Consider the following 16,483-nt stretch of genomic DNA (forward strand, 5'->3'; position numbering starts at 1 on the left):
GGATGGACTGGTTGGATCTCCTTGCAGTCCAGGGGACTCTCAAGAGTCTTCTCCAACACCACAGTTCAAAAGCATCAATTCTTCGGCGCTCAGCTTTCTTTATAGTCCAATTCTCACATCCATACATGACCACTGGAAAAACCATAGCCTTGACTAGATGGACCTTTGTTGGCAAAGTAATGTCTTTGCTTTTTAATATGCTGTCTAGGTTGGTTAACTTCTCTTCCAAGGAGCAAGTGTCTTTTAATTTCATGGCTGTAGTCACCATCTGCAGTGATTTTGTAGCCCAAAATAATAAAGCATGCCACTGTTTCGATCTGGGGTATTAGGACATGGATATTTTGCAGGGGATGGAGAATTATTCTGTCTACCACATGGTGTTGTTCTTTTATTTGAAATCTCACACATAAGCCTCAGACACAGCGAGAACCAGGTACAGACAGAAGCACAGACCTGACAGGGAGGACACTTTATGAGTGACCTTCAAGTCCTACCTGAGTAAGGGAGAGTAGTGAGTGGACTCTTGGGTCAGGGCTTGTGCTTTAGAAGAACTCTCAAAACACAAAAATTTTCTTTCTCTTTTTAGTCCCACAAGAAAGATTTTTGAAAGTTTGATAACTGACTTGACTGAGGACAATTAAAGGAGAAGGAAGAATGGGCCGCAGAAGCCCCCAGGCCAGGTGGCAATAGGGACCAAGAGCCCTGGGGTATGATTGTGTCAGATGGTGGGAGAGGAGAAAAGAGGGTCACAGACTCTGCCTTTGCTTTTGTTTAAAGTGAAACAATAAATTATCTATTTGACACATCTGATTTGCCCCCAAATAACGGCACAGCCTTGTCCTTCTTTTCTGTTCCCATGGTATCAATTTTAGAGGTGCTCAGAATGATTTGAAAATCTCATGAAAAAAATGAGGTGAAGTGGAGGGAAACATGCCCTTTCCAGCTGTCCAGGAGCCTGACTGATCCAGAGTTCCATCCTGAGACCTGCCAGGAGTGCTGGGCACGGACCCAGCTCCTACGGGTCCCAGCAGAACCATACCACTGCTGGTTCCTGGGAATCAGGGCTGGTCCCCACTGGAGCATCCTCCAGTAGCTTCTAGAGCACTTGCTTTCAGTCCCAGGGAACAGGTTGCAGGGCTACGAAGTGGGAAGCTGCCCAGGACTGGGGCACAGTCTGGTTTCTAGTTTTTAAATATTTAGACATGTGGTGCATGCACACCTCCAGGTGAACTCTTGCCCTGAGCGCTTTAAATGTTAGGGACAGACCAAAGGCACTTTTTCCTCCTGTCATCACTAAATCAATCACTAGAAGGATGTTGATGAACCTAAAAAGTGGAACATAGCCAAATCCTCCAAGCTATAGACACAGACCTAGCCAGGGAGGCATAAAAAACAGGAGAACTGAGCAGAGAGGACACTGCTGGAAAATAAACATCTTTCAAATAAATCAAGGTGCCTTCAGTCCTAGAAATGTAAAACAGTTTCTCTGTGCATCAATTTAATGAATTCTATTCTATCTGAGGAGTTCCAACCACATCATTTACGGTAAAGAAAATTGGGCTTACATTAACAGAATGTCCATAAAACTCTTTAAATCCAAACCTCTTTTATGTCACATGGTCTTCATCTCGTGAAGAATGTGGTAGTCTGGTTGTTTCAGAAGCTATTTCAGGAGAACCGTGTCTGGTAAAGTCCTAGGAGGCCAGCAGCTGGGCTGCCTTGGGAACTTTCATCTGCTGCTATTTCCAGTCCCTGCAATTTCTGTGCCTTGAGATTCATCTTTCGATAGGGAGGCTAACCACCCACAATCCACTGTTACAAGCCATCCTTTCTGACATTTCCAGTATAGATTCTCAGTTAGGAAAAAGTGCTGCACTGATATAATAAAAATGTCATTCTAGGGAAATACTCCAAGAAGGGACAATAAGAATATCAAAGCTGATCAGAAAGATCATCTTAACAGGAAATCTTCAACCCTTCAGCCAAGAAAATAAATGAGCATAAATGCTGGAGAGGAAAGGGGAAGGAACCAAACAGGACAATCACCTTTTGCAGATTGGGTGTAGATTCAGACAGCAGCTGGCAGCCAGGGGACCAGGCAGGTCTCACCTCCTCTCCTCCCCCACACCAGGGGCCCAGGACACACCTCTTTCCCATCCTCATCTTCTGTGGCCCTGATGCTCAACTCTTATCTCCTTTCTCCATCTCCAGCTTTATTCCCTACCTACAATGCAAATACGTGGACACCTCTGCCAAATGTCTAAATGATGCTCAAGACACATCACAGGAACAAGGAAATAAAGAGAAAGCTGAAGTCTATCGCTTTTTCTTTAAAAAAAAAAAAAAAAATCACTCTCTGCATACAGGAAACGGTTTTTAAAACAATCAGCTCACAACGTTCCACACTACCCTTAGAGAGCCCCCAGGCTCTTCTGAAATGTCAGGAGAACACAATCAAGGTAGTATAAAGTCCTTTCCTTTCCTAAACAATGTGATCTTTGTAAACCTAATATTAGGTTTCTGAAGTGCTCTGTAAAAGCCTGTGTCTCCTAACTCTCAACTTCAGGAGTGTAATAAAGCTGCTGGCCCCGGGCTCCTTTTTTTATTCAAGGGAACATTTTCAGAATGAACAGAGTGGTCTCTTCCATTACCCAGGCTCTACCTTATTCATCACCAACTCCACTTTGGAGGTATGCTTGTCTTCCTCCTCTAGGAGGCCTCTTGGAGGCTGTCCTCCCTACCCACCCCAAATCTACCACCTTGGATTATAAATTATTCCATCACTGTCTCAGAGCAATTCCCATTTTCCTAGCTAGACTGAAGGCTTGTCCAGAGTACAAAGCATTCCCCTCTGTCCCATGCAGCCTCCACCCTCATGGATCCGCTACAGCAGAACCTTTCCGGGGTCCAGTAGATTCTGAATTGGCGTTTACTGCCTGACAACGTGGCTGAGATCTAACTCCCTCCTGGGAAGTGGAGGATTTGCAGGTACTGCACTAAGCAGAGATGCGTGCTACAAGGCATCTCTGTCTACTGAACAGCTGCAGGTTTCTGAGTCTGCCAGTCCTAAATACAAACCCTGACTCTGCCCCTCTTTGTAAGTTAGGAAGTTACTTTACTTTTTCTGTACTTGTTCTTTGTCTGAAAAATTGGAATAATATGTGAATAATAATATGTTGTAGCACAGATACAACATGAATGAATTCGATGATACATTTAGCTGGATGGGCTTCCTAGGTGGTTCAGTGATAAAGAATCCTCCTGCCAAGCAGGAGACATGGGTTTGATCCCAGGGTTGGGAAGATTCCCTGGAGAAGGAAATGGCAACCCACTCCAGTGTTCTTGCCTGGAGAATCCCAGGGACGGGGGATCCTGGTGGGCTGCCGTCTATGGGGTCGCACAGAGGCAGACACGACTGACGCAACTTAGCAGCAGCAGAGTGAGATCCCAGAGGGCACAATCAAGTCATAAAAAGGATTTGCTAAACTGGCTTCAAAAGAGGGTGAATATTGGAAAGAAAAGACTGTTGAAATAGACAAGACTGAGTTGAACTACTTTGCACAAAGAAAGAAGAGGAGTTTACTTCGTGGGGGCTGAGAGGAGAACTGACAGAGAGAGAAACCTGCTTGGATGGATGCAATTGGGAGAAAGAGAACTCAAAGGACCTCCTTGTGGTGAAGTGTTTGAGAAATTTCATTCGTAAGAGCATTAATAAGCTGTTACTGCCAGTGTGCGGTATACAGCTCTCTTCCTACTTCCCCTATAAAATCCTCAGTAACATCTACACCATTGACTCACATGGATTCCAGGGGGATTTGAAGAAGGCTTTGGGTCTACCTCTAGCTGGGCTCCAGAGAAGCAGAAGATGGGGTCTCTGAGCTTCACATTACATCCCAGAATTCCTTTACCAAGATCAAAATGGATCTTACAGTTGAATTACTGATGGAATATAGTTGTTTTTAATTTTCCCAAAAAATATTGTTCTAAAATCAATGTCATTTTATAATCAAGAAAATCCAAATAATTAAGAAGTTTCTGGCTCATAGCAGGTACCTAATAAGTGATATTTTTCTCTCCTTTCCTCCTCATTTCCCCCATGGATATAGCAGGAGAGTGAGTGATATTATCCCACTAGGCTGAGAAGATTTATGAGAGGCATGCAATGGAAGACCAAAAAAATAGCTTCAGGTGTTCAAAGTCATGGCTTGAACCCACACATGCCCCTTCTCGGGCAAGAGCTACTGGCTCGATGCCTGCTATTCCCAGTGCTGCCACATCCTTATTATTCAAATCACTGCTGCTTCCATTTGGTTCCACAAACATATTTTAGCTAACCTCTTCCCTGGGTGGAATGGGAGCCCCCCAGATGAATAAAGCATTCCATTGCCTTGAAAGAGATTACTAGATGGACATGGCATGTACAAAAATAACTGGAAAGTCCAGCTGAATGTGTGAAGCCCCTGAAGAAAAGGCAAAAGCAGCACTGGGTGTCCCGAGAAATGAGACAAGATAACCAGTTTGGTGAAATCAATAAAGGCTTCATGGAGGAGGTGGCGTTCAAAGCTGAGTGCAGTTTTGACACGCAGATTTGGGAGAGGATCGTGTAACACATCATGATGCAATTTTAACACTGGCCCTTACAACCATCACTGTCGCCTCTGCCAGCTAGGGTCGGGCAGGCCTCTCCCATTTTATTGGATTTGAGTGCACCTGCCACCTCAGAGCCTTCAGCTCTGCTTCTCTTTTCTTATCACCTACAGATCAGAAGCAGGATACAAACCACATATCTCATGACTATCACTAAAAAAGTTTCTTTCTCTCTCTTTAGTCACTCAGTCATGTCCAACTCTTGCGACCCCATGGACTGTAGCCTGCCAGGCTCCTCTCTCCATGGGATTCTCCAGGCAAGAATACTAGAGTGGGTTGCCATTTCCTTCTCCAGGGGATCTTCCCAACCCAGGGATCGAACCTGGATCTCCTGCGTTGCAGAGAGATTCTTTACCAACTGAGTCCAGTTCAGTTCAGTTCAGTCGCTCAGTCATGTCCGACTCTTTGCGACCCCATGAATCGCAGCACACCAGGCCTCCCTGTCCATCACCAACTCCCGGAGTTCACTCAGACTCACGTCCATCGAGTCAGTGATGCCATCCAGCCATCTCATCCTCTGTCGTCCCCTTCTCCCCCTGCCCCCAATCCCTCCCAGCATCAGAGTCTTTTCCAATAAGTCAACTCTTCACATCAGGTGGCCAAAGTACTGGAGTTTCAGCTTTAGCATCATTCCTTCCAAAGAAATCCCAGGGCTGATCTCCTTCAGAATGGACTGGTTGGATCTCCTTGCAGTCCAAGGGACTCTCAAGAGTCTTCTCCAACACCACAGTTCAAAAGCATCAATTCTTCGGTGCTCAGCCTTCTTCACAGTCCAACTCTCACATCCATACATGACCACAGGAAAAACCATAGCCTTGACTAGACGGACCTTTGTTGGCAAAGTAATGTCTCTGCTTTTGAATATGCCAACTGAGTTATGAGGGAACAAATAGTAAAAGCTAGAGATGGTATGGAGAAAAGAAGATCTCCTACACTGTTAGTAGGAATGTAAATTGGGGCAGCCACTATGGAAAACAAGTAAAAACTAAAACTAGAGTTTCCATATGATCCTGCAATTCCACTCTTGGGCATATATCCAGAGAAAACTCTAATTTGAAAAGCTACATGCATCCCAAATGTTCACAGCAGCACATTTACAATAGCTAAGACACAGAAGAAAACTAATTGTCTACCAACAGATGAATTGATAAAGAAGATGTGGAATATATATATACAATGGAATACTACTCAGCCATAAAAAGAACAAAATAATTCCATTTGCAGCAACATGAAAGGATCTAGAGAATATTACACTCAGGGAAGTAAGTCAGACAAAGAGATAAATATTATATGATATCACATATATGTGAAATCTAAAAATAATATAAAAAATTATGTATACAAAATAGAAACAGACTCACAGGCATAGAAAACAAATTTACAGTTACCAAAGGGAAAATGTGAGGGGGAGGGGTAAATTAGGGGCATGGGATTAACAGATATAAACAACGATATATAAAATAGATAAGCAATAAAGATATGCTATATAGCACAAGGAACTAAATATCATCTAGTAACCTATAACAGAAAAAAATATATATGTGTGTATATATATATATGAATCATTTTGCTGTACACCTGAAACTAACACACTATTGTAAATCAACAACACCTCAATTTAAAAAACACACATCTCAAAGCACGCATGGCAACCCCAGACTACAGTACTTCTCTGGGATCACTCAGAAGTCCTAATTGTCTCCTTCCTTCTTTCCCTCCAACACGTCCCATTCTTGTCTCTAAACTTGTCTTCTCAGTGCTTCTCTTGTATCTAGGATGCTTGTCCATCTGCTCCTCATCCACCAGTTAACTTTTTTCAAACCTTCCCACTAGCAACATTGGTGGGATCACAGTGAGCATAGCTGCCTTCCATACTTTCCTATGACGGCCAAGAAAATGTACCACCTACCAGAAAAGGAGTGGCTTTTTCCACTGGGACGTATTCTAACCAAAGCATTCCCTTTCTCTTTCAGGATTTTGCAAGATAATTTTAGTCCAAAAACATTTTGTTTCTAACCAGTTTGTTTATGCTCTGTATCTGTTGTATTGGTACAGTTACAGATATGTTTCTCTTTCCTGTTTATTCCTTAAAACAAATCTAACTTAAGCAGCTCTCACATGTGCCTGGAGGGCTGAGACCAGGCCTGGCTCACTCAGTTTGCATAGTGCCTGGGACGGAGCAATAAAGAGAAAAGCACCCCATTAATACTGTCTAATGTTTGTGGACTTACAGTAAATGTTAATTTAATATTTTCTAAAGCTTTTATTTGCAACAAACTCTAGCCCTCGGCAGATCTTCCTGAGGGGGGTCAGAATTATTGTCCTAATATTTAACCAAGGAAACCAAGCAGGAAGAGGTGGGAAGACTTATGCAAAGCTACACAGTCCGGTAAAAGACACTGGTAACTGGAGTTTCTGCCTTCTAGCCCAAAATTCACAGTGACGGGGCAGTTCAGTGACACGGAGCAAAGCCAAACCTGGAATCTAATCTAGGCTCTGCTGCTTGAATCTTTTATGAATGTGAACCTCTCCAAGCCTCAGTTCTATCACTTTTAAAATCATATAATGATACTTGAGAGGGATTGCTCAGGATTAAAGGAGGTAACAGAAGCATCTGGAAGGATTCTTGCTAAATAGTAGGCTCTCACCAAATACAAGTTCTCTTTTCCTTCTGGGCCTTGTGAGATATTCCAGAGACCAATTCCATTTTTGATCCAATTCCACGTAGGAGAAAAGAGATCAAAAATGGAAGATGGTGCCATGTGAGAGCCGCTGGGAGCCCCTGGGAGCCTGTGAGCAGAGCAGAAGCCACGGCATGAACACTTCCAGGACACCCGGACCTGGTGCTAGAACCATAATCATGGCTCCTGGTCTTGGGCCTTGACCACTGCTCATGATACTCCGCTGGAGTCATTTTCTTTTCTCTCCACTGGATCCTTGATCAATGACAGATGTGGAGAAAGACAGTGGATACCAGCAGTAACCCAGAAGAACCATGCTTTCTAAATAGGAAAAAATCCACTGAAGATTGGTCTTCTCTGTGTGCATCTCATGCCCCTCAGCTGCCCCATGCTCCTCGCGCTATATAGACAGCGTTCCAAGCACAGCACATCAATTCACATGGTGGGCACATCTAAGGCTCCACAAATTAATTTGACAGCAAGCCGCCAAAGGCACACTTATTGCATCATCCTATGCCTGACATCAGAAGCCAGCAACTCACCACATCCTGCTTTCTTCAATGGAAACATACTATTTCCTGCCTCTCTCTCCTGGTGGCTAATAACAAAAGACAAGGAGGCTTCAGAGGTAACCCATTACATCAAAGGCATCTAAGCCTAAATTAGATGCTTGCAAGCCCTGTGTTCTCAGCTTATGCCCTGCTGCTGTTTTCTCTGGCAGAGCTAGGGAAGTCATAAACACAGAGGGATTTCCCAGGCACAAATGTTGCCTTTTGCACTGTGTTCAAGTTCCTGTGAATTAAGCTCACCTTCTCTGAAAATACAGCAAAAAGAGTATTCAGCCAGTCACAGAAAAGACAATGGAATTCAAGCCACAGAACGAAAAGTCCTTTAGGAATGTATCTTGGAGAACTCCCAAGTCTAATTCAGAGTTTTGCTTATTTTGACCAGAGATGGGGACTAGCAATTATCACTTCATCCATTGTACCCTGCATAGGTTCCAAAGAAAATAAAGCAAAAATTCAGTACAATGATTTTTTTTTTTTTCCTTCTAGTCTTCTGTGAAAAATAAATAGCATGGTATCACAATAGGAATGAGTGTTTCTGGAGATTTTGATTATTTTGGATCTATGGTCTGAAATCTTTACATTCCACAGGAAGGCTCTCTTAGACTGTGAAATCTTTTAATTTGGTGTGACAGAATCATGTACAGGGAAACCTATCAAGGAACATTATCTAGCTTCTTGACTTACTTCAAATACGCAGATAATTCATTCCTTCTCCCCAGTTTTCCTCATTCCTTGGGTAGATCTCTTTTAACTGCCTCAAAATCCATCCAGCAGCTTACCAAATTCTCTCCGAAAAAACTAGACAAAAAAACAAAACATGATTATCTTAGCTGAACAACCTCAAATATCTAATGGTGCTGGGTGCCCTGACAACCCCCTCCAGTGATGCTCACAAAGTAAGACTCAGATTCCTTCCCCTTAGCCGCAAGCCTAGCCCTAGGGGAAAATGATACCTTTACATGGTCCCCTCCTAAACCAACCCACCGTCATCACTGAAGTTCAAGCCCTCTTCATCTCTCACCTAACCTCTTGCTCTACACTCTCATTTGGAAGATTCACATCTCATTTCTCTCTACTCTAATCTAACCTCCACCACTTTTTGATTACCTTTTTAAACTCAGCTTTGATTGTGTCATTGGATTGCACAGAACCCTCCCTGGACCCACTCCCTACCGAACTATAGATTCCTCAATAGCCATTTGAGGTCCCACGTGATCTAACCCTAAAACATCTCCCTCTGCCTCCTAAGAGGTACCTCCAGCCAATGTAGACTTCCTACAGTTTCCTGACACAGTGTCAGTAAGTATGCTTTTGTGACTACTTATATGTTCAGAGTTCCAACTCAGATCATGCCAAATCAATAAAAGCTAGACATGACCTAAGAAATACTATTGGGTTGGCCAGAAAATTTGTTCAGGTTTTTCTGTACAATGCTATGAAAAACCTGAATGAACTTTTTGGCCAATCCAATATATTCCCTCGGGTTCTTCACTCTAACCCACTCTTTCCTTTAAAATCATCCTGACAGACCATTCTGCCTTTATGGTTGCTTGTTAATTCCTCTGCATTTGACAATTCTGCTTCCCAGTCTAACCTTTGAACTGCCATCTTGGATCGAATAGGTTGTGAGTTAAATTTTGTCTCCCCCAAAAAAGATACATTGACATCCTAACTCCCAGCACCTTAGAATGCAATCTTATTTGGAAATAGGATCTTTACAGAGGCAATGAAGTTAAAGTGAGGTCATTGCGGGGGCAGGGGATCGTAATCCAGTGTGGTTGATGTTCTTCTAGAAAGGTGAAATTTGGACAGAGACAGGATAGCTAGAGGGAGGATGATGTGAAGAAATGCAGCAAGAGACAGCCATGTGAATGGAGTAATGCATCTATAAGCCAAGGAACACCACGCATTCCCAGAAAACACCAGAAGCTAGAAAAGGCCAGGAAGCCATCAGAGAGAACAAATCCATCTGCCTTGGAGCCATCAGAGAGAACAAGTCCCTGCCACAACTTGAGTTCAGACTTCCAGCCTCCAGAACTGTGAGACAATAAGTTTTCATTGTTTTAAGCGACCCAATTTTTGGTACTTTGTCAAAACGTCTATAGGAGACCAATGCAGAGGTTCCCTCTGCTCTCTCCTTAGGGCTCCTGACTACTCACCGCCTCTTCTCCTTTGTTTCTCTTATTGTTGCTCTTTCCACACCAGAAACTGGCTACCTCCAGGCTTTATATTCCTCATGATCATTTTACTGTAACTTTACAATGTATATTTTAAAAACTACTCCAAAAGTTTTCCCCCATGTGGTTTAAAGAAACATTTAAGTTATGCTCAACATCCTAACTCAAACAGTACTGGCCCTCCCCTGGTGCGAGCATCTCCCCTACATCCCGAGTTGCCTTTTGAGAGAGAGAGAGAGGGCAGCTTGTCTGCACCTGCATCTGGAGGGTGACTAATCCAGAGGATTCTTTGGAAAATTCCAAGTAATTCCAAGATCTCAGGCAGAACAAACTCACAGTGAGTCCTGGTTTTGCCTAAACTATCCACACTTAGTATCCTCTGCCTTTTCCAGGGTTGCCTCTTGTAACTAGTAATATCCCAGGATTACTCCCTGCTGGCTCAGAATAGAAAGAATCTGCCTGCCATGCAGGACACTCAGGTTCAATCCCTGAGTTGGGAAGATCCCCTGGGGAAGGGAATGGCAACCCACCCCAGTATTCTTGCCTAGAGAATTCCATGGACAGAGGAGCCTGGAGGGTTACAGTCCATGGTGTCGCCGAGTTGGATACAACTGAGCAACTAACACACACAAGGATTATTCAAACATAAACCTAGTGGTCTATCTATTTAGCAGACATGCACTGAGTGCCCACTCTGAACAAAGCACTATGCTAGACAAGAGGGAAAAGATAAGAGGTTGATTAACAAGATACAAGCAGTCTGTAAAGTTGCTTTGGTGAAAGAAAGACACACACAAAATACCATAACGGTTGCAGAGGAAGTGTTAGGGCGGAAGCAGTCCCTCTTCAGATCCAAAACAGGACCCCAGAGTAGAGTTGCTTTCAAGTCCCACACTGGAGGTATGTGTGGTAAACAGAATAATGTCCCCCTAAAAGAGGTCTACATCCTAATCCCCAAAACCTGTGAGTGTGTTACCTTACAAGGCAAAGGGGACTTGGAGGTTGTGATTAAGTTAAGGATATAGAGCTGGGAAGCATAGAAGACAATGGCACTCCACTCCAGTACTTTTGCCTGGAAAATCCCATGGATGGAGGAGCCCGGTAGGCTGCAGTCCATGGGGTTGCTAAGAGTCCGACACAACTGAAGTGACTTAGCAGCAGCAGAAGCAGCATAGAGCTGGGAAGATTATCCTGAATGATTATCCATCCTTTTATCTACATGGGCCCAAAGAAATCACAGGGGTATTTATAAGGCAGAAGGAGGCAGAAGAGCTCAAGTCAGAAGAAGAAGCTGTGATGATGGAAGAAAAGTCAGAAGAAAAGAGGTCAGAAGATGCCACACTGGTGGCTTTGAAACTGGAGGAAGAGGCCACAAGCCATGGGTTGCAGATGGCCTCTAGAAGTTGGAAAAAAGCAAGGAAACAGATTCTTCCTTTAAAGCCTCCAAAGAAATGTAGTCCTGCTGACCCATTTTGGATTTCTGACTCCAGAACTATAAAGTGGTAAATCTGTGCTGCTTTAAGCCCTAAGTGCACGGCAGTTTGTTACAGCAGCAATAGAAAACTGATACACATGGTTTCCAGGGGACAGGATGGTGGGTTTGAATGGCAGGTACATTTTTCAACCTGTCCAACTACAGATACGCTCTTCCCTTGGACCTAAACACCAGAGCATCTCTAAGAGCTCTCCAACAGCCTCAGGTTGTGGACTCAGGAGTGGGACAGGGTGGCCCTGTGAACAGCTCATGACAGCATTTGTTCCAATCCCTGCAGTGCCAGTATTGGAACACAGGTCCTGGACTCAAGGATGCTGATAACAGAAGTGAAGTGAAAGTCGCTCCCTCGTGTCTGACTCTTTGCGACCCCACGGACTATCCATGGAATTCTCCAGGCCAGAATACTGGAGTGGGTAGCCTTTCCCTTCTCCAGGGGATCTTCTCAACCCAGGGATCGAACCCAGGTATCCTGCGTTGCCAGCAGATTCTTTACCAGCTGAGCTATCAGGGAAACCTGATAACAGAAAGCTAATAATAGATAATAGAAAGATAATAGATAATATAAAGAGCTATAATATATTGACTATACATCACATGGTGGGTATTCTGCTATGCCAACCATATATATTATCTCTAATTTTCCCAATTACTCTACAGAGTGAGTAGTCATATTTCCACTTAAAAAAAAAAACTGGGTATTAAAGAGACAATATGAGTTGCCCTAAGTTGTACAGATTTGAGCCCTAGTTTATCTGACTCTAAAGTTGGTTCCTTTCTGCCTCTAACCTAATGTCTCAGAGGGGCCTAAATCCCCTATGTTTGTGTCCTTCCAGTTCCTCGGGCTTCACTAGCTTGTGGTAACTCAGTTTCACCAGCTTCTGTTCCCACCTGAATGGCACAAGCCCTCCAGACTCCTGTCAGTCTCTGTATCAGACCAGTTACATCTGATAGAACCCAGGGCAAGTCTCCTGAGTGCTCACTAATAGCTCTCACATCTTTCTCCCAAAGCCCGAGCATATTCACTTCTGGAAGGCCCTGGGAAGACAGCGACTCTAGTCTGGTGCATTCGCTAGTGCCAATAACCTCCGACAAAGCTATGACAAACCTAGACAGTGTATGAAAAAGGAGAAACATCATTTTGCTGACAAAGACCCATATAGTCAAAGCCCTTACTTTTCCAGTAGTCATGTATGGATGTAAGAGTTGGTCCATAAAGAAAGCTGAGCACCGAGGAACTGATGCTTTGAAACTGTGGTGTTGGGGAAGTCTCTTAAGAATCCCTTGGACTGCAAGGAGATCAAACCAGCCAATCCTAAAAGAAATCTACCCTGAATATTTATTGGTAGGACTGATGCAAAGGACTGGCCACCGGATATGAAGAGCTGACTCACTAGAAAAGACCCTGATGCTGGAAAAGATTGAGGGCTGGAGGAGAAGGGGCAACAGAGGATGAAATGGTTAGATAGTATCACCAACTCAATAGACATGAGTTTGAGCAAACTCCAAGAGATAGTGAAGGACAGGGAAGCCAAGCAAGCTACAGTCCATTAGGTCACAAAGAGTCGGACATAACTTAGTGACTGAACAACAACAATGCCCTCTGACAGCATGATGCCCGAGGCGGGGCTGCCCTGTCTTCCTGGCAGCCCTCGCCACGCTGTAGCCACACTGAGTTCTGTGCAGAGGCTCAGAGAAGAGCTTTCTTTCTGCTCTGTGCTTCAAACCCCAAGCCAACACCGAATGAGACTCTGAGTCTCTCCCAAAACAAGCCCATCATCTGCCTGTAGCCCTCCCTCTATAAAATTTGCTTTCGTTTGCTCATCACACTCCTTACAGAACCCCCCCTTTCCATATCCATCAACTGACCTAAATCCCTGCCAGTGGGTTGTCAGAGCCACAATGGCATAAGGAACACTGAGACATGTAGATCATCTAAACCCTGAATCAGAGCAAACTGGAATAAACTCAAACTGCTTATACAGTGTGTGCAATTTATATGCCTTTCACATCTATTGTCACACTTGGCCTTCACAGTAGTTCTCAGAGGAAGTAATATCCTTTTGTTATAGAAGAAAAATGTAAGACTTGAAAACTGAAGGGGCTTGTCCAGTGATGCTAATACATGGAGAAGCCAGGACTGAATCCGGGACTGTTATTCCTTAGTGCTGGTCCCGCTCCATCACCCACAGAAAAGGCAGGGGCCCTGGGACAGCAAGTGTTGTGGAAAGCCTTGAGATCCGACACTGCCCTTGGGCTTGAGCAGACTGCTGGGGGCTTCAGAGCAGTAATGACTCCTCAAGAGAAAGGCTGTAACTCAACCCTTTCCCCCTCCAAGAACAATAAGAGTGCCTGTCTCCCCAGGACAAGCAGGCATTCAAGGAGAGAGACAGACGCTCAGCCAAGCAAAACCTGCTGTGCATGTGGAAGGAATATGAGGAGTGGAGCTTTTCCCACTTTACAGGAGACCAGCCTCAGGGGTCGTCTATCTCCTCCAAAGTGTAAACTAGACAAGGCAGAAAGGGCCCAGAACCCAACTGAGCAAAGAAACTTAAGAAAAAAGGAAAAAACAATCAAGATTGTGGGCTGGGTCTTTTATATGTTAAAAAAAATTTTTTTTTGGCTCTCCATTCAGGCTAAAGTCTTGTTTTCTATGTTCACTAAAATAGACCTTGGAAAGATAATAAATATATAAAGAATAAAATGCTTTATCTGGAGTCTGCAAGCTTCCTCTAAATTTAACTCAGTGTGGTGAGGTATAAAGAGCCCTTTGTACAAACTATTGCAGTTTAAGTTTCTCCGAGAAAATCATTTCCCAAGTCTGCCTGATACTCTGCTCTTGTAGTCACAGAGACAAGATGAGGTCCCAGCAGCGCCAGATGGAAGAGGGGAAGGACGAGGATTTCTCGGCCTCAGGTGGAAGCAAAAGGTGAGGGCAACCCAGTCTCTTGTCCACTCCCCTCTGGAAAAACCAAGGGGCATGTAAACACCACCTTCTCAACCAGGGGCTGTGTGACTGAATTTGAACTTCAGCCCAAAATGCGCAGTTTCAGAGAAGACCTGGCGTTTTTTTCAGCGTGGCCTCTACCACATCTATGGGATTATCACAGGCCACCCTTGCACCCCCAGAACTCCACCACTGTAATCCTCCCCTTGGGCCCGTGGGCTGAGGAAGTGGGTTCTAGATTGGACATTCCGTGAGTGCTTTATTGACTGCTATGTGCCCGAGATTTAGAGGAGCCCATGGCAAGACTGTAGGTTCTCAATAAATAAACACTGAAAGTATGGATGACTACGGATCTCAGCAAATGCACCTCAAGCCTCTGTGCTCCCTTCGCTCTGCTTCCCAATAATCCAAGTGGCAGTCAGAGCTAACTGAGGATCCCATACAGATAACAGTTAAGAGGATCTTTTCTTAAATTGAAATATATGCATGCTCGGTCACTTCAGTCATGTCTGACTCTGTGACCCCAGGGACTGTACCCCACCAGGCTCCTCTGTCCAAGGGATTCTCCGGGTAAGAATACTGGAGTGGGTTGCCATTTCCTCCTCCAGGGGATCTTCCCGACCCAGGGACCCAACCCACAGCTCTTACGTCTACCTACATTGGCAGGTGGGTTCTTTACCACTACTGCCACCTGGGAAGCCCTAAATTGAAAGAGAGTTGATTAAAATATATTGTGTTAGTTTCCTATCTGGAGAAGGAAATGGCAACCCACTCCAGTGTTCTTGCCTGGAGAATCCCAGGGACAGAGGAGCCTGGTGGGCTGCCGTCTATGAGGTCGCACAGAGTCGGACACGACTGAAGCGACTTAGCAGCAGCAGCAGCAGTTTCCTATCATTTATAGGAAATACTGACATACTTCACTTAGTATGATAACCTCTAGGTCCATCCATGTTGCTACAAATGGCAATATTTCATTGCTCTTAATGGCTGAGTAATATTCTGTTGTGTATGTACCACATCTCCTTTAGCCATTCATCTGTCGATGGACATTTAGACTGCTTCCATGTCTTGGCTATCATAAATAATGCTGCTTTGAACATTGGGGTGCATATATCTTTTGAATTAGAGTTTTCTCTGGATATATGCCCAGGAGTGGGATTGCTAGATCATATGGTAGCTCTATTTTTAGTTTCTTATGGAATTTCCATACTGTTGTCCCTAGTAGCTATACCAATTTACACTCCCACCAACAATGTATGAGGATTCCCTTTTCTCTCACACCCTCTCCAGCATTTGTTATTTGTATATTTTTTGATGACGGCCATTCTAACTTGTATGAGGTGATATTTCATTGTAGTTCTGATTTACATTTCTCCAACAATTAGCAATGTTGAGCGTCTTTTCGTGTGCCTGCCAGCCAGCTGTATGTCTTGTTGTTCAGTGGCTCAGTCGTGTCCAACTCTTTGTAACCCCATGGACTGCAGCACACCAGGCTTCCTTGTCCTTCACCATCTCCCGGAGCTTGCTCAAACTCATGTGCATCGAGTCTGTGATGCCATCCAACCATCTCATCCTCTGTCGTCCCCTTCTCCTCCTGCCTTTGATCTTTCCCAGCATCATGGTTTTTTCCAATGAGTCAGTTCTTCACATCAGGTGGCCAAGGTATTGGAGTTTCAGCTTCAACATCAGTCCTTCCAATGAATATTCAGGGCTATTTCCTTTAGGATTGACTGGTTGGATCTCCTTGCAGTCCAAGGGACTCACAAGAGTCTTATCCTACACCACAGTTCAAAAGCATCAATTTTTCAGTGCTGAGCCTTCTTTATGATCCAACTCTCACATACACACATGACTATTGGAAAAATCATAGCTTTGACTAGACAGATCTTTGTTGGCAAAGTAATATGTCTGCTTTTTAATATTCTGTCTAGGTTAGTCATAGCTTTTCTTCCAAGAAGCAGTTCAGTTCA

At 44.1% G+C, this 16,483-nt stretch overlaps 1 long non-coding RNA gene across 1 annotated transcript in view; it reads right to left on the reverse strand.

The window, feature by feature from the left end:
• Positions 1–16,483, reverse strand: part of LOC129633308 (uncharacterized) — a 117,092-nt gene that overhangs the window by 76,139 nt on the left and 24,470 nt on the right. The window contains exon 3 of the long non-coding RNA XR_008705013.1: positions 8,582–8,695. This is a non-coding gene — a long non-coding RNA (uncharacterized LOC129633308). The remainder of the gene's footprint in view (positions 1–8,581; positions 8,696–16,483) is intronic.

This window comes from Bubalus kerabau, chromosome 18 (assembly GCF_029407905.1).
Source record: "Bubalus kerabau isolate K-KA32 ecotype Philippines breed swamp buffalo chromosome 18, PCC_UOA_SB_1v2, whole genome shotgun sequence".
In the NCBI taxonomy this organism is placed as follows: Eukaryota; Metazoa; Chordata; class Mammalia; order Artiodactyla; family Bovidae; genus Bubalus; species Bubalus kerabau.